At 38.3% G+C, this 22,692-nt stretch overlaps 1 long non-coding RNA gene across 1 annotated transcript in view; it reads right to left on the reverse strand.

The window, feature by feature from the left end:
• Nucleotides 1-2,456: 2,456 nt before the first annotated feature.
• LOC125108006 (uncharacterized) overlaps nucleotides 2,457-22,692 on the reverse strand; it is a 71,897-nt gene continuing 51,661 nt past the window's right edge. The window contains exon 5 of the long non-coding RNA XR_007129729.1: nucleotides 2,457-3,747. This is a non-coding gene — a long non-coding RNA (uncharacterized LOC125108006). The remainder of the gene's footprint in view (nucleotides 3,748-22,692) is intronic.

Here is a 22,692-nt window from a genome sequence, read left to right on the forward strand (position 1 = left end):
CTAAGTACAAGTCAGAACAGAATGAAATAAGGAAACTATTTCTTAAGTATAACATTAGGCACTTTCGTTCTAAGGATTTAATTTAATCCTTAAGACATTCCTGTAGATATTATTACCTCCAGTTCTGAAGAATGACAAAGGAAGCACATTTCATGAAAGTAGGATAAAGTAGAATGAAACTAGAGTGGAGATGATCATCTGTGGGACCTGCATGAAATAGAATCTGTGAGTCTCTGCTTCCTTACCTGTAAAACAGATCAGATACCTGTCTTAGAGGATAGTTGTAAGTAGGAAATTGGATTCAATGGCAAATCCTAAAGTCCCTACTGTAGCCCAAGAGGCTGGCAGAGCCAAGGACTAGAGCCTGGCCAGGATCACATACAACAATGCTGGCACTGGCAAAAGCTGGCTGGGGTCATCCTGGCTGCAGGTAACATGTCTCAGAAATCCAGAGCTCACCAGTACTGAGGGGTCTGGAAAATCAGGGCAGGAGTGAATGGAAAACAGATTAGTCATTAGCACAAAGCAGGAACCTAGTCACTGGATCTGAGGTATGATGTTAGGGAAGGACTGGTCGGATGACTGGTCAGAAGGCTCTGCGTTTCAGCAGGAACTGTAATATCAGCCCCTGACAAGAAAGAAGTCAACCAACAGAATTCATGGCTCCCATCTTCCTATCTCCAGAGTTGTGGCTCTTGGTTCTTCCTTCCATGACTCAGCGACTATTCAGCTGTTTGATTTGCCTCCAGCCTTGTTTCTCTGATCCCAGAGACTGACAGTCTATGCTGCTGTCTTCCCGCTGATGTCAGCTAGGTTCATAGTAAGCTCACTTGATGCTGAGTCATCCCAGCTCAAGGGGCCTGGGACTGCCTGATGAGTCACCAGACCTGTGGAAGGCTGAGCCTACCAGTGGGAAAAGTGGTCCCAGATGGGGAAAGAAGTAATTTGCAGCAGAGAGTACCAGGCACTTCCTGAAGGGATCATCTACCATTTGTAGAACATGGTTGGTCTCAGTCTTGGTCTCTGTTCTCAGTCTTTTCTATGACTAGATAGGATGGTATCTAGGCTGTAATGCTGCATAGGAGAAACTCTTCTTGCTCTTGACTTCTGCAGATTATGATGGTCTCCTTCTAACAGATCCGTGAAGGACACTCCAGCCCAGAGCTCAAAAATAGGACTTTCTCTAACTTCTGTTCACTAATTATATCATAATTAAATAACAGGGAAGAAAGTTTGCTTTGTTTATGCAGTATTTATGTTTGTCTTTATTTATGAAATAGGACCTGGACTACATTATAGAACTGTCATATTTCTCTAGGTTTGGACTCCAAAGCAGAATCCAGCCTGAAAAATTCTCTTTCTTGGACACCCACCAAGTTTGTACTCATCTGTTACTTGAACCAATGTCCACAAAACACCAACAGGAAAGGTATTCATTTTTTTTTTCAAGATTTTATTTATTTGAGAGAGAGCAAACAAGCACAAGCAGGAGGAGAGACAGAGGAAGAGACAAAGGGAGAAGCAGACTCTCTGCTGAGCAGGGAGTCTGATGTGGGACTCGATCCCAGGACCCCAGGATCATGACCTGAGCCAAAAGCAGATGCTTAACTGACTGAACCACTCAGGTGCCCAGAAAAGGTTTTTATATATGGAATCAGAAGGGATGTGAAGGTGGAGAAGGGGATGTGTCAATGACAAACCATATTTGAGTGCATAGATCCAGGGATAGAAATTATTAAAAAGTTATGAAGATGATCACAGGGGAGGAAATGGCAGTGTTGAATCGCTATATTGTACATTTGAAACTAATATAATGCTGTATGTTAACTAATTGGAATTAAAATGAAAACTTGAAAAAAATAAAAAATAATAAATACACAAATAAAAAGACCTAAGTGTTTGTAAATATATGTGAAGAAACATATGGGAATAGCCGTATGCTTAACTCATTGAAACTATACTGTGAATAAATCGTCTTTCCAGCAACATCTTCTTTCATTAATATGTGTTTGTAGACATTAAGTGTTTGTAGACATAAGTGTAGACATTAAGGTATTGGAATGGCCATATGCTTAACTCATTAAAATTATACTGTGTGTTAACTTAAAAAATGTTATGAAGCATTCGCTTTTTTGTTTAGAACATCATTTGTCATATCTCTGAATTCAAGTTCTTCCGCTTGGTCATAGCTCAGGTAAAACCTTGCTTTGATCACCTTGGTCATGAATAATGTCTTCCTTCTCAGAACTCCCACAGACCCCATTATGTTTCTCTCTCATCACACTCATTGCTTTGTACTGGGACAGATCCATGTTCCACAGGCCCTGAGGTTTAAGCAATTTGAGGAGACCTCTTTAGGAGAAGTAATTGAAAATGATTAACACAAAATTAGATATGAAAATGCATATTTATTTAGAATAAAGAAATCACAACAAAATCAAGTCTTAATGAGTTAACGAATACAATGAATATTCAAAATCCAGAAAAATAACATTTTTGTTCAATAGCTACCTGGTAGAGTGACTTAATTGTAGTATTTTCTATAGAGAAAATGGAGATACAATTCAGTCTTTCTTCTGTTTTTATTGTTGATAACTGGAACGACTATACTGTAGAACTTCACATATAGATGGACTCCCTCTTTGTAGTACTGCTACCAGCTTGTGCCTCGAGACCTATGTATTCTATTATTTTGTACAATTACCAACAAAAAGAAGGAAAAGATGGCACCTGTTCAAGTGTATTACCGCTTATGCTGTGTTATTAAAAGTATTCCTGACTTTGCAAAGTTCTGATCTGACCAGCACTATTAGAACCATATCCTTCATTTACAGTTCTACATGTCTGATTGGAAGAATTCTCCAGACTCATTTCTGGCTGCACACATGTCAAACCCTAGCATCTCCTCCAGGAACCATCTACTTCCTGGGCTGAGTGCCACAGGGCATGTTCCTGTCATGGTAAAGCCTCTGTTCTATACCCTCAAGCCATGAACTCAAAGGGTCAGCACAGGGGTAGTAAGACATTTCTAGAAATCACTCCTAAACCAGTGTAGCTGGCAATCAGTTCATTCTAAAAGGAAGTATTTGTGAGCCCTATACATATATTTCAATGAACTCAACTACATGTGTCCTCAATACAACTTTTTTGTTGGGTCTCAAAAATGTCATTGGCCATTTCAATGGTAGGGAAAGTAAGATGAGAAAGAGACAGTTTAACTTTAGTTTAAAAAAAAAACTTCTCACTTTTCAAAGTTTACTGAATGTATGACCACATAAGTATGATTATAGGGTCTCTCCCAAAGCTTTGGAAAGGGCCTATGGAAGTGAGGGGCACTTACACTGCAGCTTCTTCATGTTAAATCTGCCTCTGATTTAACTTTACATTGTAATAACTTATGTCTTCATTTAATTATGCCTTCATTATCGGACCATGTTTTACACTTCCAATTCCTGATACAATTCTTTTCAAATAGAAGCAACTCATTGGAATTAACTAAGTAATTCATATACATTAATGGGCATGTTAGAATAACCTGATCTCTCCCCCAACATGACCTGAGTGTGCAGTGGAATATTCCAGGCTATCTACCTCAAGGCTGCTGCTCCTTCTTGGTGGGGGGAAGTGCGGGGGCACCAGTCACTAGTTTTGAAAAATTTTGGTCTTAAGTTTTGGTCTTGAGTCTCTCTGGAACCACAAGTCTTCTTCCACTGCCTCAAGATGTCTGAGGCTTCTTGGTGAGGATTTCTGGAAGGATCATAATTGATTAGTTTAAATAATATACTTTTAAACATAATTTGAAACTGATTACAGTAAGAGAATGGTTGATTAAATTATGATGCATCTGAAAAATGGAACTCTATGGTAAAATGGGTGAGATAGAACTATGACTTTTGAAATGGAAAAATATCCAGGGTGTATCATTAAGTGGGGAAAACAAAAAAACAAAAAACAAAAAACAAAAACCAAGAAAACGCTCCACTCCAAAATCAGTTCAAAGCTCTCCAAGCAGCACCTTGGCCTTCCAGCTTGTCTGCTCAGATATCCCCACTAACACTCACTCTTCTGCAGCCTCCATGGAACATCTACCCCCAAACTTTCTCTTTTTCCCTTTCCTTCTTATCCAGTTTGGATTCCAAGATCCATTATTTCAACTATTCTCTTGCATTCTACACTCCCTTGGCCCTTGTACCTTTGCTTCCCCCCACCATTTTTTTTATTATGGTAAAATACACAAAACATAAAACTCACCATATTACCAATTTTTAAAGGTACAGTTCAGCAGCATCAAGTACATTCCCACTGTGGTGCAACCATCACCACCACTGATACATGGAACTCTCTTCATCTCGCAAAACTGTCCATTAAACACCAACTCTCCAATACCCCTCCTGCCAGTCCCTGACAGTCACTACTTTACTTGCCAACTTGATTCTGAGCAGTCTAGGCACTTCACACAAATGGAATCATATAGTATTGGTCTTTTTGTGACTGTTTTATTTCATTCACTAAATTTTTTTTTCAGTTATCTTGGAATTGATTTATACCAAGAGGAAAAAGTCATAATGTTTTCATGCAATATATACTTTATTCTTTAAATGATACTTGTAACAAAGGGCAGAAAGAATTAAGGAATGCCGAACTTGTGATCCTTACGAAACACCATCATTTTGGGTTGTGCAAAATTTAAAGAAATGTCTCAAATATTTTGAAACACTATAGTAGCCAATACATAGTGTTGTACCTTTGGTAGGAATAGGAGCGCAGTTTAGGTCATGCTGGAACTACTCAAAGTCTTTACAATCACTGAGCAAGAAAAGCAACATTGGACTTCCATACTGACACTAAGTCATCTAATAAGGCTCATCCCCGCCACAGAAGAACTTTCCTCCTTTTCAAGGCTGAGTAATATTCCACAGTACATGTATACCACACTTATCTGGACACTTGTGTTGCTTCCACATGCTAGACAGAATTTTATTTTTTACATTTTACATCTCTTTATAGATATTTCCATTTTCTTCACACATTGTTTACTTGGCTTTCTCCTCATCTTTTTTTTAGTTATTTGAGCATCCTTAAGACAGTTGTTTTTAAATCATTGTCCAGTAGGTCTATCATCTGGTTTTCCTCTGGGACAGTTTTTTTCATCCTTCGAATGGATCATACTTTCCTATTTCTTTGTATTTGTATTTTTTCTTTGTATTTCCTATTTCTTTGTATTGTTTGTTGTTGGTTTTGTTGTTTAAAACTGCAAATTTTCTTCTAGTGATGTGATAACTTTGGAAATCATATCCTTCCCCTGCCCCAGGGTTCACTGATTTTTTTTAAATCTTTTTTTTTTCCTTTGATTTTTTATAGGATGTCTCTATGCTGAGGATCAGCCTGAGGTACAAACTTAGGTCTTCTCAGGTCTTTTCTGAGCCTGCGCCTTTCCCTGGGTATGTAGTAACTTTCTAATTGCCCTGTATATGTGGTTCCTTTTGAATATTCTAATCTTTCATGTCTGACTCCCAACAGGGGACAGAGATAAAAATGAAAGAGGGGAGTCACCAGACCTTTAAATGCCCTGGAAGTCACTTCGGCCAGAGAGGGAGGGGTTTGCCACAATGGTTGCAGTCCCCTCTCTCTGCACACTGCATGCAATCAGAGCAGCAATCAAGGATCAGTGCACAGAAGGACAGGATTTTTATTGCCCATCCCAGCTTCCCAAAGTTGCTCAAGCTGCTTTAGGAACACACAAGGCTGCTTGCCAGGGAGGGTGGCATTTTGGGGTAGCCGAAAGGATGTGGAGGTGGAAAAGGCATAGCTGCTACCACACTGTGAGCTGAAATTGATTGAACTTAACCACAATTTACTGTCCAAGTTTTCCCTTGGAAGTTGCTTGACTTCGGAGTTCCAAAATAGTTACACAGGAGAGATTCTGTCAGTGCAATTATTGTCTAAGTGGGAACACAGATTCCTGCACTCTTTGTTCTGCCATCTTCCCAGAATCCTCACTGTACCTTTGGTTTTTAATGACACCTCCCTGTCTGGCAAAAACTTCAACTATGGACCAACCCAGTCCCAATCCTCCTCCTTGTTTGCAATCAGGCAGTTGAATCCATTAGAGAAAATCATTTTCCTGGATATATTTCTAACCACCATAAACTAATGGTCACCAAGCCCAACTGGAATCTACCTAATGCCAACCAACCTTTCTCAAAAAGAGTTGTATCCACTTCATCTTTCTCTTAGTCTTTTTCCCTTTTAAAAATATGGAATATTTTAAACACTCTAGAACATAAGTTCTATGAAGCTGGGGATTTTTGTTGTTGTTGTTGTTCAGTTATCTATCCACAGTTCTTAAAAGAGTGTTTGGCACATGCTAGGTATATATTTTGAATAAAATGACCCAGATAAGTATACAAATTAAAATAGAAAAGGCACTTGTACCCCCATTTTATCAGATTTTAACATATTACCATATTGTCTTCACACTTTTTTATGTTTATTTTATTTTTTATAAACATTCTCTTCACATTTTTATAAGAAATTAAGTATTGCAGGTAAAGTGGAAGCCTCCTATGTACTCTTCCTGGGTCCTATTCACCTCTCTCCATCCCCAGTGAGAGTTGCTGTTGACAATCTAATCTTTATCTTTCTTTTGTTCATTTCTGTTAGATATTGTCAAATTATTCTCCAAATATTTTGTACAAAGTAATATTTCCAACAGAAACATTTGAAAGTTCTCATTGTTCCACATCCAAGTGACCATTTGGTATTGTCAGAATTTAAATATTTTTTCCAATCTCATAATGTGAAATGGCAGATTTTTATTTTGCATTTCTCCAATTACTGATAAAGGCTGAACAATTTTTTATGTTTATTGGTCATTAGGCAATCTTTTTCTAGAAATTGCATCTCATATAACTTTGACTATTTTTAAAAATCAAGACTTATTCTTTTAGAGCAGTTTAATGTTGACAACAAAATTGAGGGGAAGGTACAGAGACTTCCCACATACCCCTGGATCCACACATTAATTATTAACCTCACCTCAAAAGTGGTATATATAATTTAAATCTCCCTGATGGCTAGTGATGATGAACATGTGTCTGATAGCCATTTGTATGTCTTCATTGGAAAAGTGTCTGTTCAGATCTTCTGCCCATTTTTTGATATGATTATCTGTTTTGTGTGTGTTGAGTTTGAGGAGTTCTTTATAGATCCTGGATATCAACCTTTTGTCTGTACTGTCATTTGCAAATATCTTCTCCCATTCCGTGGGTTGCCTCTTTGTTTTCTTGACTGTTTCCTTTGCTGTGCAGAAGCTTTTGATTTTGATGAAGTCCCAAAAGTTTATCTTCACTTTTGTTTCCTTTGCCTTTGGAGACATATCTTGAAAGAAGTTGCTGTGGCTGATATCGAAGAGGTTACTGCCTATGTTCTCCTCTAGGATTCTGATGGATTCCTGTCTCAACGTTGAGGTCTTTTATCCATTTTGAGTTTATCTTTGTGTACGGTGTAAGAGAATGGTCACGTTTCATTCTTCTATATATAGCTGTCCAGTTTTCCCAGCACCATTTATTGAAGAGACTGTCTTTTTTCCACTGTATATTTTTTCCTGTTTTGTCGAAGATTATTTGACCATAGAGTTGAGGGTCCATATCTGGGAGAGGAGAAGGGAGTTGGGGGAAATTGGAAGGGGAGATGAACCATGAGAGACTATGGACTCTGAAAAACAATCTGAGGGTCTTAAAGGGGCAGGGGGTGGGAGGTTGGGGGAACCAGGTGGTGGGTGTTGGAGAGGGCACGGATTGCATGGAGCACTGGGTGTGGTGCAAAAACAATGAATAACGTTATGCTGAAAATAAATAAATAAATAAATAAATAATTTAAAAAAAAGTGGTATATTTGTTACAACTGAGGAAGCTACATCAATAACCTACCTTATTACCCAAGGTCCACAATTCACATTACGGTTCTCTCTCGGTGTTGTATATTTCATGGGTTTGGACAAATATATAATGACATGTACCTATCATTATGGCGTCATACATCTCTTATGCTCTGCTTATTCATTCCTCACCTCCCACAATACTTTGCCTTTTTATTGAGATTTCTTCCTTCCTTCCTTCCTTTCTCTCTCTCTCTCTCTTTAATTTGTAGGTAACCATTAGAAATTCTGGCAACTAATCAGCTATATGCATTGCCAATATCTTTGTTGTTGTTGTTGTTGTTTGTGTTTTATCGTAAATTTATAGTGTCTTAAGGGGTTTAATATTTTAAAGGAGTCAAATTTATCAATTCTTTCCTTGATTGCTTTTGTATGTTGAGAACCCTCTTCTCTCTATCTTCAAGTTTTAGTAACATTTATAATGCTATGATCTAAGTTTTTAGAATGTTACTCTACACACTTAGTATTAATTCAGCCTGGGAAATAAGCTAAGAACTAAGTTTTATCTTTTCCCATATTGATAACTAATTTTTCCACCACCACTTTATTACTGCACTGGTCAGTAACACAACTCCTGACAAATATTAAATGTCACTGTATACATGAGACTGAGCTCTGTATCCTATTCTGCCGGGCATCTTGTCTATCTCTGTGCCAAAATCATATTAATCAGCATAATTTTCTAAGAAGTATCGATCTCTTCTCCAGCTTGTTCTTTAAATATTTTTAAGCTATTCTTGTCCTTTTCTCTACTATATGAATATTAAGGATACTTGTCAAGTTCTATATAAAACTGGGATGATATTTTTTTTTTTTAAAGATTTTATTTATTTATTCGACAGAGAGAGATCACAAGCAGACGGAGAGGCAGGCAGAGAGAGAGAGAGAGGGAAGCAGGCTCCCTGCCGAGCAGAGAGCCCGATGTGGGCCTCGATCCCAGGACCCTGAGATCATGACCTGAGCCGAAGGCAGCGGCTTAACCCACTGAGCCACCCAGGCGCCCAAAAAAAACTGGGATGATATTTTAAATGGAATTAGGTTTTATGCTGAATTTATAAGTTAATTTGCAAACAGTTACTTCATTATAATGAATCTTCCAATCCAAAAACATCGCCTTTATTCAACACTCCTCCATTTACTTGAGACTCCCATTACTTTGACAATGATTTATTTTTCTTATAATTGTCTAGTACAACTTTGTTGGATTTATCCTTAGGTAAATTATGGTTTTTGTTGTCATTGCAAAAAGTATGCTTTATGTGTTGCTTTTGTAATGGATTATTTGGAGAGTTATTGATTATACTGAGCACATATGCAAAAATTTGGACCAACTTTCAATTTAGTTTTAGAATTTTATATTGGTTTATTACTAGAAATAATATTACATTCAGGTTTTAGATGTATATAAATATGCATCATGGCTTTCTTTCAAATTCTTTTACCTCCTATGTTTTTGTTCATCTACTGGATTGTCTAGAATGTCTTGCACACAGTTGAATGGAGGTGGTGACATGAAATAGCCTTATTTGGTCCCTGACTTTAATGTGAGTGTTTTTAAAGTTTCAACAATATGCATGATTATTGTATGTTTTGAATATTATGTTCCCTCCTGTTCCTAGTTTGCTAAGATTTTTAAAAATCATCATGAATTGATTTTTTTAACATATGCGTTTTCTGAATTACAGAGGTAATCATAAAAGATTGTCTTAACCTCTGTATCAAAAGATTTTAGAATTCTTTCTGAAATCACCTTGCCACTTCTGAGATGAACCCAACTTAAATGTAAGTGCTGTTGAATTTGATTTCCAGCTATTTTCTTTAGAATGTTTTGTTGCTGTGCTCATAAATGAAATGTATCTATACTTTTTTTTTTCTTAACGTTTTCCCTGATCCCAACATCACACTAGGTTTAAAAATTAGCTAAGTAGCTTTTCTTTTTTTTCCAGTTCTCTGAACTAATGTGTCTAAGTTGGAAACTATCCATACCTTGAAGATAAAACGCTCAGCCATGAAATTATAAGTACCTGATGTCTTTTTGGTGGGGAAGAGAGCTTTGATTACTGATTTAGTCTTTTTAATGACTATCAGAATATTCATGTTGTAAAATTTTTCATTCTGTTAGTTTTTGTGATTATTTTAAAGAAGTTTTTAATCTAAATATTTAAATTTGGAGCATAAACCTGTTCATAATAAACATTTATGTTTTTAAAAAAAATCTTGATCTGTCATTAGTGTTTTAAGTGAGCTGGGGGAAATCAGAGGAGGAGACAAACCATGAGAGACTATGGTCTCTGAGAAACAAACTGAGGGTTTTGGAGGGGTGGGGGTGGGGGTTTGAGTGAGCCTGGTGGTGGGTATTAAGGAGGGCACATATTGCATGGAGCACTGGGTGAGGTGCATAAACAATGAACTTTGGAATGCACACACACACATACAAAAATAAAATAAAATTAAACAAAAAAATAAAGTTAGAGAAAAATCGAAAAAAAAATCAGTTTTTTATTGTTCATCTTCTCTAATATTCCCTTATTTTTCACTTAATTAATTTTTATAAAATTATTTCTATTTCTTGCCTTCATTTTACATCTCTCTTCTAGCTTCTTAATCCAATCACTAGCTTATTTAAAAGAATATATATGTATATAAATATATATATTTTTTAATAAAGGTATTTTGGTGCTATACATTCAACTTTAAGTGCCATAACTTTAGTGGATTCTCATGTAGTACATTCTTTGCTGCTTAGTGCTAACTGTAATTTCTAGTGTGACTTCCTCTTCAACTTATGTTATTTAAGTTTCCAAGCATATTTTCTCTATCTTTATGTTGCTGATTTCTAACTTAATTTCATTCATGTTAGAGAATTTCTTTCTATGTCAACAATTCTTTAAAAAGCATTATTTCCTTTGTTATTTAGTACATAATTAGTATTTGGAAATACTCTAAAGTTTTTGAAAAGAAAATATATTTCCTATGGGAAGGGATGTGTAGCCCTCTCTAGAAAACTATTAGATCAAGCATATTAATTTTGTGTTTTATGATAGAAAAATGACTGGTCCACGCTATTTGTAAGCAAAGGTACACTGTAGTATTGTAGGTGAGAACAAATCATGTAGTGAATATGGAGTGAGTTATGAAATGAGGTTGCAGAGCAACAACTCTTAGATGCAACTTATAGGTTTTATTATTTTGTACTATGGTTGGTTACACTTAACAATTTATCTAAACCTTATCTTGAAACTTACACTAAAGCACTAAAACAGAATTCCAAAAGCCATCTGAAGAAAAAATGTGGTTTGAAGTTTCTGAATCTAAATCAGCCTTGGAAATGTGTCTCTTTGTCTCTAGTATACACAGTGCAAAAATTATTTAGCTTGTGTGGTGGGCAGAATGACGGCCCCCCTTGGAGAAGTCCATGTGCTAGTCCTAGAAGCTGTGAATACGTTACCTTACATGGCAAAAGGGACTTGGCTGACATGATTAAGCTAAGGATTCTGAGATGAGGAGATTATCCTGATTATCTGGGCCAACCCAATGTAATCACAAGAGTTCTTAGAAGTGAAAAAGAAAGACAAGAAAGTCAAAAACTTTTATAGATGCAGACAACTGGCTCTGAAGATAGAGGAAGGTGCCATGAACCAAGGAAGGCATGTGGCCTCTAGAAGCAGAAAAATGCAAAGAAATGGATTTTCTCCTAGAGTCCATGGCCCTTGATTTTAGCCCAGTGGGAACCATTTTGGTCAGAAATGTTTGCTTCACATTTTCATTCTTATTGTAGGTTATCTCAACTTAATATTTTCCACCATATCTTTTGTTTTCCTTAACGAATTTTTGTTTGCTCTATTCATTTCTTCTAACGGTTCATTAAAATCTTCAACGAGGATTGTAAATTTGTCAATTTATCCATGTGATTATGTCAATTTTTGGCTTTACATATTTTGATGCTATGTCTTGAGCTAATTCATGATTGCTTTGGTTTTTTGGTGATTATTCCTCTATTATTATGTAATTTCCCATTTTATCCCTTCCAGTGCCTTTTGCCTTAAATTCAATTTGACTTCTATTAATATTGTACTAATACGGTAAATATAGTAGAATTCACTCTTTGCCCAGCACACATTCCCTCAGCATTCATCTCTCTGTGTAAAGACTGCTTTCTACAAGAACCTGTGACTTTCTGCTCGAGGGCTTTTTTCCCTGGCCATGGTAGAAAACTTATCCATAAGGCAAGCCAAGAAAGCCAAAGAGCTAATGTCCCCACAGCCACTGCTCAGCAATGATGGTTACAGAGTTGGTCAATAAACACTCAAGCTTCTTTGTTCCTCAGGTGAGTTGGCTCTGAGGCACATTCTCTCTGTCTCCCAGAGTCCCTCAGGGGACTGTTCTCCAGTTGCCTAAAGTGGTAAGTGGCTGACAACACCTCTTTGATCAATCAGCTTCTTCTCTCCTCTTTCTCATGTCTCCACTTTCCTGCAGATGTTTCCTGAGATGCCCTTTCACTTAACTACCTGCACTTGAACCTTTGCCTCCAGGTCTGCCATTTAGCTTCCTTTGGCTTGTAAGTATACATTTTCTCACTCTTCATTATAAATCCTTTATGTGTTTTAAGGTTCTTCTCTTATGAGAAGCATATAGATGGCTTAAAAAAAGGAAAGCCCAATCTGGAAATTTTTGTCTGTTAAAATTTTGATCTGGAGGTTGACCAGCTCCTCTCATTGGCTAAATATGGTCTGGAATCTGTTTTTGCATGGCTTGCAAGCTAGGATTTTTTTTTTTTTTAGGTCTTTAAAGGATTGAAGAAACTGTATGTGACCCACAACACCAAATATATTTATTACTTGGTCCTTTACAGAAAAATGTTGCCAGCTCCTGGTTTAATCCACTCAAATTTTTGTGACTGTTGGTATATTGCATGTTATTTCCAACACTGGTAATTTTATTTTTAAGATTTTATTTATTTTTGGGAGAGAGAGAGAGAAGTGTGAGAGAGATCATGAACTGGGGGAGAGGCAGATAGAGAGAGAGAGAGAGGCAGGTTCCCCAATGGACAGGGAGCCCGATGTGGGGCTCCATTCCAGAACCCTGGGATCACAACCTGAGCTGAAGGCAGATGCTTAACTGACTGAGCCACCTGGGCACCCCAACAATGGTAATTTTAATTTACTCTCATTCCCTTTGTAGTTTTCCTTTTTTCTGTCTTCTGTTGGATTGATAAAGTTTTCATCTTCCTATTTCTCCCTTCCACTTGTTCAGAATTCTATTCTTTCAGAGATCACCATTAAAATTTAAAAATATGTTCCTACCTCTAATTTCTTTTTAAAGCTAAGTCTAAAGTTGTTAAGCATTTTAACCTTCTCCCACTGAATACTTCATATTGTTATTTAAAGTTTCAATTTTGGGTGTGTGGGTGGCTCAGACAGTTGATCAAGTCAGATTCTTGATTTGAGCTCAGGTCATGATGTCAGGGTTGTGAGATCGAGCCCCACATCAGACTTCTCACTGAGCACTCTCTCCCTCTCCCTCTGTCCCTCCCTGCTCATACACTCTCTTTTTGTGTCAAAACACACACACACACACACACACACACACACACACACACACACACACACACACACATTCTTTAATTTAATCTTTTATAACTCTAGAAACTTTTCTAGTAGTCAGTAGTTAATAAACTCTCTTATTTCTACTGACATCTGTGTTCACCATTATCTTGTATCCATACCTTCCCTCTGGGTTCATTTTTTTCTTTTTTTTTTCTTCATTTTTTTCTTTTTAAGTGTATCTTGCAGTGACAGTCTATGATTGGTTAATTCTCTAAATCTTTGTGATTATAAAAATGTCTATTTATCCATTTTTAATGGTTTTGTTGAAGATAAAGTGTTAGATTGATAGTAATTTCTCTCCGGGTCATGAAGACATTACTGCCTTTTCACATCTATTGTAGTAATGACAATCTTCCATTAGTGCATCCAGTGATCCTCTGCATGGAATCTTTTATTCCTGGCAGCTTTTAAGGTTTTTCTCTTTACTCTTGATGTTCTTCAATTTCATTGTTTTATACTTATTTTCATCTTGCCTGCTACTAGTGTACTTAAAAAAAAAAGATTTAGTTTAGAGAGAAAGAGAGAGAGAGCCTGTGTCGGGGTGGGAGAGGGAGAATATCAAGCCGACTCCACACTGAGCATGGAGCCTGAAGCCAGGTTCAACCCCACAACCCTGAGATCATGACCTGAGTCAAAATCAAGACTCAGACACTTACCAGACTGAGCCACCCAGGCGCCCCAACTACCAGTGTACTTTAAAAAAAAATAATAACATACAATGTATTATTTGTTTCATGGGTACAGGTCTGTGAATCATCAGTCTCACACAATTCACAGCACTCACCGTAGCACATACCCTCTCCAATGTCCATCCCCGAGCCGCCCCATCCCTCCCACCTCCCTCCTCTCCAGCAACCCTCAGTTTGTTTCCTGAGATTAAGAGTCTCTTATGGTTTGTCTCCCTCTCTGGTTTCATCTTGTTTCTTTTTTCACGAGCGTTCATGCTGTCTTCCAGTCCAGGAGGGTCACAGAAATGAAGGAGTAGAGTGTGTGATAAGGAAGGTGGAACTCAGGCAGTGCCACCAGTCAGAGGACGCAAACAGTGCACTTGCTCTGGTCACAGGGGCGGCTAACTGTGGAAAGTCAGGGGAGTAAGAGAACTAGCCAAATGGCTGAGAGCTTATTAACTTGCTCAGATGGATGCTTTGATACCAGCACATCAGAATCAGTAAACGGCTATTCCAACGGGAACATGGTACAGAGCATGCATCCCTCTGCAGATCCCAGTTATATTTGGGTGCCCTAACCTGGCAGAAAAGGGCCTTCACAGTCATCACTCCATTGTTGTTCTACTCCCTGCTCCCTCCACTGAGAACTGATCACGCTTCTCTTTGAATTGGATCTTCCTGTTTCTCATAGGCTCTGGCCAGTCTTCTTCTCCTGTACAGAATGTTTTCCCTCTCTCCCCCTTATGTCTCCTGCCTTTCTCCTGCTTTTCCTTTAGGTCTTTGCTTAAACAGGGAAATTCATAGGAAGTGATTTCCTGCCCCCCAAGATCAGCAACAGCACCTTTCTGAGGTGTCTGCACAGCACCTGTTTACCCCCATGTAGCATCTATCATACAGTTTTGAAACTATCACTTTTCATGGTTATCTCCCCCAACAAGACCGTATGATCCTCAAAGACAAGGGATGATGTACCCCAGCACCCAGCACAACGACTGACACACACAGGGTGGTCTGTAGATGGTTCCGGAATGCATGATGAGTAAATGGCTGCAGAATGGATGAAGGTGAACAGGTCCAAGAAGGCAGCTGAGTCACGGACAGCCTAAACTGGAATGGTTATGTAGCTGGTTAAGTCCCAAATGCACCAAAGAAGAGTATGTGTTTGGCTCCAGAGTCAAGCAACTTTGGAGGAGACCAGGAGGCCTTGCTATCACAGCTGAGTTGTATTAAGCAAGGTGAGGTCAAAGGAAGGTAAAACCATCAAGTAACCAGAGTTGGTCTATGGGAATTCCAGCCTTTCCTTTCTGATGCTTTCACCGATTCCTGCTGTAGCAGTTCCTTATTTAAGCTGAATCCAGACAGCAAACTCCCTTCACCTCTTTCCTCCTTTCCACACTACCAGCTCTCTAGACATCTTACCTGTGAAATTCCAGGCACTGATTGGTGAAGACAGTCATGAGTATGTTAACCGCAAGATGTTCTCAGAAACACAGGCAGTTCCCATTCTGCTGCTAGTCAGATGGGCGAGGACCTCCGCACTCACTACACAGAAGATCAGAGAACCTCCTAGGGGGACACGAAATCAGCCTGAGAGAGGCACTGAGGTGTTACGGACAAAGTGCCTGCTCTAATTTCAGTGGTCTGGACGTGATCTTTAATGATGCACAAACCATATGTATACATTTTCGACCAACTGGAATCTATCATTTCTCTTAAGTCAGCTGTTCTCTGGGCTTTGTTCCCTGTAAGGAAGGAAACCTTGAGATATTCTATCTTTTCAAAACTACATCCTCAGAAATCTATACTGATACTTTAATGAAGGGACTCGCTTCTCCTCCAAGAACCACTCTCTGACAAAAGTATGTTTGGGTATAGCCTAATGTACTCATAATATATACAGCCACACAACAGAGCTAGAGTCCTGGTAGCCTGTTATTTACAGTAATTGTAGATTGTGAGTGGACATTTTAAAGAGAAGCTTACAAGTTAGTTGTACTTTCTGGTAGTAATTACCTCCCACAAACATGACTCACTTCGGCAGTTTAAATGCAAGAGTTGGGTGTCCCAAAATCAACAGTCTTATAAATAAATCTCTGAATCATGCACTGAATGCATAAATGCTTAAATATTTCTCCCTGATCTCAAAGACAGCTTTAGATTTAAGATTTTATGCCTTAAAATTCCTGAAGGGGGGAAAAGCACAAAGTTTAGGGAAGTCTCTGCTGTACTGGGGTCAAGCTTTCTGCACTCTGGAAGTCAAAGTCATCATCTTTGCAGGAAGAGACAGAAACTCCAGCAACCACAATGTTGGGTGTATGTTTTCTTCAATCCGGGAGAGGAGGCTGCTTTTTGTGCTAATGCAACCCATTTGTTTCACTCACAGGATAGACTTTTATGGTAATATAGCAACCTTCAAGCTGTTGGGTGGGACAGCCCAGGAGTCTCTGGGGTAATAGAACACGTAACTGAAGAAACGTGGCTGTGTCAACGAGGAATGGCGAAGAAAGAACAATCCATGCCAGAATGACATATTCCCTTTTTTGGAATGCTCACTCAAAGGCATTGTGTATCTCAACAAGCTTTGGCTTTCCAATCCGTGAAACATATTTTTTTACATTAAAAAAACACATTTGAAAGTATTAGCAGAAATTTCGGCACTGATGTCATCCACCTACTAGATTCATTTTTCGGTTAAGTCCTAAAGTTTTCTTTGTGTCTGTTGGAAATTGAGCTATCTTAGAATTCTCTGTCTTTTTCTCATTCTATCCGTGTAGTTAGCACGTAATGTTAATCACCCACACAGGCTGAAGAGTAAAATCTATATTCTGAACTTTTATCACCTGCCTTACTCGTGTCACTATATATCCCGTTCTTTATCCCTGTTCAAAACTGCCATGTGGCAGCCAGCCTAGCACTAAATCCTACAGAATGTGCAGTGTCAGAAGAGAACTGCTTCTGTTGAAATTCTTTTTCAGGGTTTTCCTGAACTTGATGTCTATTTTGTTCCTGTTTTCCTATCTCCAGCTGCTTCTGTTGCATTCCCATCTCTTGGAAAGATTCAGAGAATTACAAGGTTCCTCTGTGGCCAAGGGGAGAGACGCCTGCCAGGATGCTGAACTTCTGGTGAAGGTTACTGAATGCGACAAAATGAACTAAGTACAGTAAATTATAATGTTGGCGCACACAGATGAATAGCCAATGGCGATGGCATTTTGTAGAGAAATCTGATATCACATAATAACACGACTACATCTAGACACGGAGGAGCAGAGTGAAATACCTCTGAAGGGCATGCAGCAATTCCGTGGTTATGCAAGGAACAACCCAAAGCTCAGAGCATCCCAGAATAATCCTCATGACAAAGAACTGGCATGGGCTGCACGTGTTAGAAACCCCATGTACAGCTCAGCATCACAGGCCAGAAACTTACTACCCGGCTCTCATTAAAAGCCCTTTGAACAAGAAGGAAAAAACAGGCCCACACAGTTTATTCTTTTGAATGCAAAAATGATCACCTTTAATTGGCTCTCAGATTCATAGCATGTCCAAATATGGGGCAAATTCCCTTTATATATCCATAGGGATTCTTACAGTATCCAGGATATTATTTCCAGTACAAGAAAAGTTTAAGTTTGAATGGAAAAAAAGTATTTTGGAGGACATTCATCCCATGTCCATTCACAAATCATTTTTTAAAACAAGAGTAATTTACTGCTAAAGACAGAGCTCCAAGGGACCTTAAAAGGCATCTGGGCAGAAGAGATGTGGCCTTGAGGCAAATCTTAAGAGACTTGGGGTGAGGGCACAGGATATTCTCTGACCCTCCGATCCGAGGCTCCTTGGCCAGAGAACAAGTGAGGCCTTATTCCCATAGACAGTAGTAAATCCTTCATTTTTTTTAATGACTTTCAAACTGTATGAATTTTCCCTGTAACTAAGAGAATGTACCTTAAAAGGACTTGTAATTACATCATTAATATAAAAAAAATTGTTAATTTGATCCTAACAAATAGAAGAGAATGTAAGAACATGCTTTTAGGAATAAGTGGGGTAACTCTTTTTTGCAAATGTTTTTGCTGTGTTCCGGAATTGGAAAACTGGTTCATATAAAGATGTTAACTTTTCCCAAATTTTCTTTCTCTTAGAATCTCCTCAAATGCTCTCAGCTTCACCTGCCTTATTTTGCTTCACTGACTGTCCTGTGTTGGCTTTGCCTGGGCTCTCTCTGGGGCTTCTCACTGATATGTGGGCATGACACGCCGTGGGACCCACTGGGTGCTGCTGGGTCATTTTCAAGCTTGAAGTGTGTGGAATAGGCTCCCGGGGAGGTGATATTTTAACCAAAGACACATGAGGGCCGGCAGGAAAAATCTTCTCTCTTCTTCCCCCTGGATTGACTGGTTTGAAGTACAACTTCCCAGAAGGCAGTACCATGAGGTTGAACAGTGAGCTGCTCAGAGCAGCAGTGAACTAGGTGACTGACACCTTCTTGCATGGGCTTCCTCTTCTTCCTTGCATCACTGCCTTGTCCCTCACAGTGTCCCTTGCAGTTGCACACCCTAATATGCTTAAGTCCTTTGTCTTGGCTTCTACTTTTTTGAGGAGACAGACTAAGACAAGCTTTTCCAGGGAAAATACTACTGTGCAATTCATTTGGAAGAATAAGCGATTACAAATAGTGTTCAATTGCTTTATTAAATATAAACAGGATAAAGGACTAGCCTAATCAAATATTAATATGTATTATAAATCTGCAATGACTAAATCAGTATGCTTTTCATGTAAGGAGAGCTAGGCAGAAAACTCAGCTAGGTAGAGCAACTCAGAATCAGATGCCAACTGTGTGTCTGGCCCATACCATACACTGTAAATGAATGATCTCAGTCCTCACCAGGGCCCTGTGTAGTAGGTATCATTTAGTCATCATTTGCAAATTAAAGAAACTCAAGGCCTAAGTACTGTCCCGTACTCACCCAACCAGTCATCCAACCAGTATATTGGAGAGATAGGATTTGAAGATTTTATAATAGATATATAGTAATATTTAGTGAAAAAATAAGTGTGTGTGTGTGTATACACATATATGTGTATATATATATATGTATATATATATATATAATTCATAGATAATAAAAGTTAAAATACATAGATTAAAAAGTTTAGGAGGAAAGCAGTACAAATTCTGTTTTGTTTCCAGATTGGGATTAAGGACAACTTTTTTCTGTTTCTTTATAGCTTTTTGTACTGTGGTAGACTCAATGCTACATGATCACACAAAGCATTTTACTCCTGCTGCGGACACACAGGAAGACTACATTTCCCAGCATCCTGCCAGGTATGGTCATGTGACCCATTCTGGCCACTGGGATATGGGCATAAGGTGTCAACTATTGCCAGGCCTGGCCCTGACAGGCTGCACAGACTCAGGCTCCTGGTTCCAAGATCCTAAAGGACTCCAGACCCCCAGAAGGCAGTGGAGCCTCTAAAGGAAAGAGGTTAGATCCTGGTTGCTGCTAGAAGAGTAACCCAACCGGCAGGATTGTGAGATGAAGAAGAAATCTTCTATTGTGTTTATTTCTCAGTGAGGCTACCAAGCTTCAGGGTTATTTGTGTTAGAGTCATTTTATTTATTATTTTTTGGGGGGTAGCAGCAGAGGGAAAGGGAAAGAGACTATCTTAAAGGGGCTCCCCACTCAGCATGGAGCACAAGTGGGCCTCAATTGCACAACCCTGAGATCATGACCCGAGCCCAAATCAAGAGTTGGAAGCTCAAGTCAGTGAGCCATCCAGGTGCCCCTGTGTAATAGTCATTTTAATTATCTTCATAAATATACACACTTGTCATTTTTTAAAAATTGAAAGTAATTCAAATAAAATATAGCAACATTAGTTATTTTGCCCAAGAATTCAAATTTAGCTGGTGATTTTTTTTAATTCCCTTAAAATTGTAAGAATTGAATTGCCTATTCAAGGCAGTAATAATGACAGCAGCACTAGAAACAACAATAATTGACTCACTTTAGGTGTAATGCTTCACAAATTTTCATAATTGTACATAGTCACGTAACCACAATCAATATCTGGAAGTTTCAATCACTCCAAAAAGCTCCCCTGTGGTGATCACCTCCCCCAGGATCCTGCCCCTAGGCACCCATGGACCTATAACACTGTATTTTGCTTAGAGTTTCACACAAATGGAATCACACAGACCTAACATTTTGTGATTGACTTTTTAAAAGATTTTATTTATTTATTTGAGAGAGACAGTATGAGCAGGGGAAGGGGCAGAGGGAGAGGGAGAAGCAAACTATCTGCCCAGCAACCTGAGGTGGGGGGAGGTGCACAGGTCTTGATCCCAGGACCCTGAGCTGAAAGCAGATGCCTAACCGACTGAGCCACCCAGACAACCCCATGATTGGCGTTCACTTAACCTAATGTTTTTGAGATTCAACCATGTTGTTGCATATATTAATATTCTGACCCCTTTAATTGCTGAGTTACCCCTTCTTCTTGCCAGTAATAGAGTGCTCTAAGTACTAGTTGGGTACCCACAGCCCAGTTCAAGACTACCTTCTATAGGTGTGGCTACATAACTAAATTCACTCCAGTGAGAGGTGGGCAGGAAGAGTAAATAGTATATCCAATTTCCAGGCAAGCTGCTCCCAAATGGCAAGTTGCTCATCCTGAATTTCTCCTTCCTGCAAGCTGGAAAATTTGATAACCACAGCAACCTTGGAAGCAACACGGTCAGGGTGGTGGAACACCCCTATCGCCCTAACTCACCCACCTATGGATTGCTACCAGGGAAATAAATACATTTCTATCTTATGTAAGCCACTGTAGTTTGGATCTCTTAGTTACAGCAGCCAAGTAATTATTAGCCTGACAAATGTGCTCCCCATGAAGAAGGGGTTATATTTTATTTCTCTTTGTAACCTCATCATGATCTAGCTCAGTGGCTTATATTGAATTAGCTTTCAGTAGCTGTTTACTGGAATAAATATTGAATAAATGAGCAAATGAATTCCATGTATGTGTAATTTAGCACTGAGAGAAATATTTAAAATTTTAAAATCCCACACAGCTTTTATTTTTTAAACGACATCAAATGAAAGTATGTTCTGCAAGATTTGGCCTTGACACATCAAAATATGCCTAAAGCTAAAGTTGGTAATGTCAAAAGTACAGAAAACAAGATGCTTTTCAAAAATGGTACATATATAATAACACTTCAGAGTTTTTTCAAGTTTTAAAGTATTATAGAATTATAAAATAATACAATCAAGGATAAATTATTATGTATCAACCATTTAAAGTAATTTTACATACAAATTTACACTTTCCAAGTGTAATTTTGTTCTTTCCGAGAAAAGCGATCAATTTCCAAATCAGTTGAAACATTGCTATAACAATTAACTGGAAATATGTTTCATAAAAGGTAATCAGTATGAATCTAAGGGCTTGATCCCCCACTGAAACAAAAGTGGTACCTTGCTGACAAAATCTGGTCAAAACAATTCATAAATTTATCCTGCATTTCTTGGAAAAATTAGCTGTGTGAAAAACTATAAATGGTTTAAAATGTTATTTAATTCATCTCTAGTTACTATAATTAACTTAAAGACCTAGGTCAATTTTTCTTTATAGCATAAAAATCAACTGAATTTCATGTTGTTTCACAAATATGATTTTTAAAAGACTGTTGCTATTCATGACTAACCTACTTCTATTTAGCACCAGTCATTCCTTCTGCTATTAAAGCTTTAGTGAAAAGCTCTCTCTTGCTCTCTTTTTTAAAGATTTATTTATTTGAGAGAGAGAGAACACACACGTGAGTAGGGGGAGCGGCAGAAGAGAAGGAGAGAATCTCAAGCAGACTCTCCGCTGAGCTCGGAGCCCAATGGAGAGCTCAATCCCACACCCTGAGATCATGACCTGAGCCAAAATCAATGTCAGAGGCTTAAGCAACTGAGGCACCCAGGCACCCCCAAAAGCTCTCTTTTTAATGTGAAAGCAACAAAATTTAGTGTAGAGGCTAGATATTGATATAGAAATACCAAGTTTTAGGGCTTATACTATTGTCAAATGTCAGTGTCTTGTTTATACCAGAGAAGCTAGGCCCATCCAGCTCTTAGGAAATCCTACAAAGGGTTCTCATTTGCTCTCACTCCACTGGGCTCCAAGGGTGCAGTTTTTTCTTAAGGTCAAACTAATCCTTAGCAACTATAATTGTATGCTATTACCATCAATTTACTTAGTAAAATTAAGCACTTGTTAGAGTACATTCTAACCCTAAAAAACAGCAAATCAATCTCCATCCCCAGTAAATGTTGTTTTAAATGTAATGATTGATTAGCATCCTTTTAATCTAATAAACTATAAATGGTATGTTCTCATTGAACTCACATTGATATCTCAAACTACTTACCATTCCTTCATTTAGGATAATGAAAAATCACTTAAGGTCATTTACATGGCT

Source organism: Lutra lutra, chromosome 8 (assembly GCF_902655055.1).
Source record: "Lutra lutra chromosome 8, mLutLut1.2, whole genome shotgun sequence".
Classification (NCBI taxonomy): domain Eukaryota; kingdom Metazoa; phylum Chordata; class Mammalia; order Carnivora; family Mustelidae; genus Lutra; species Lutra lutra.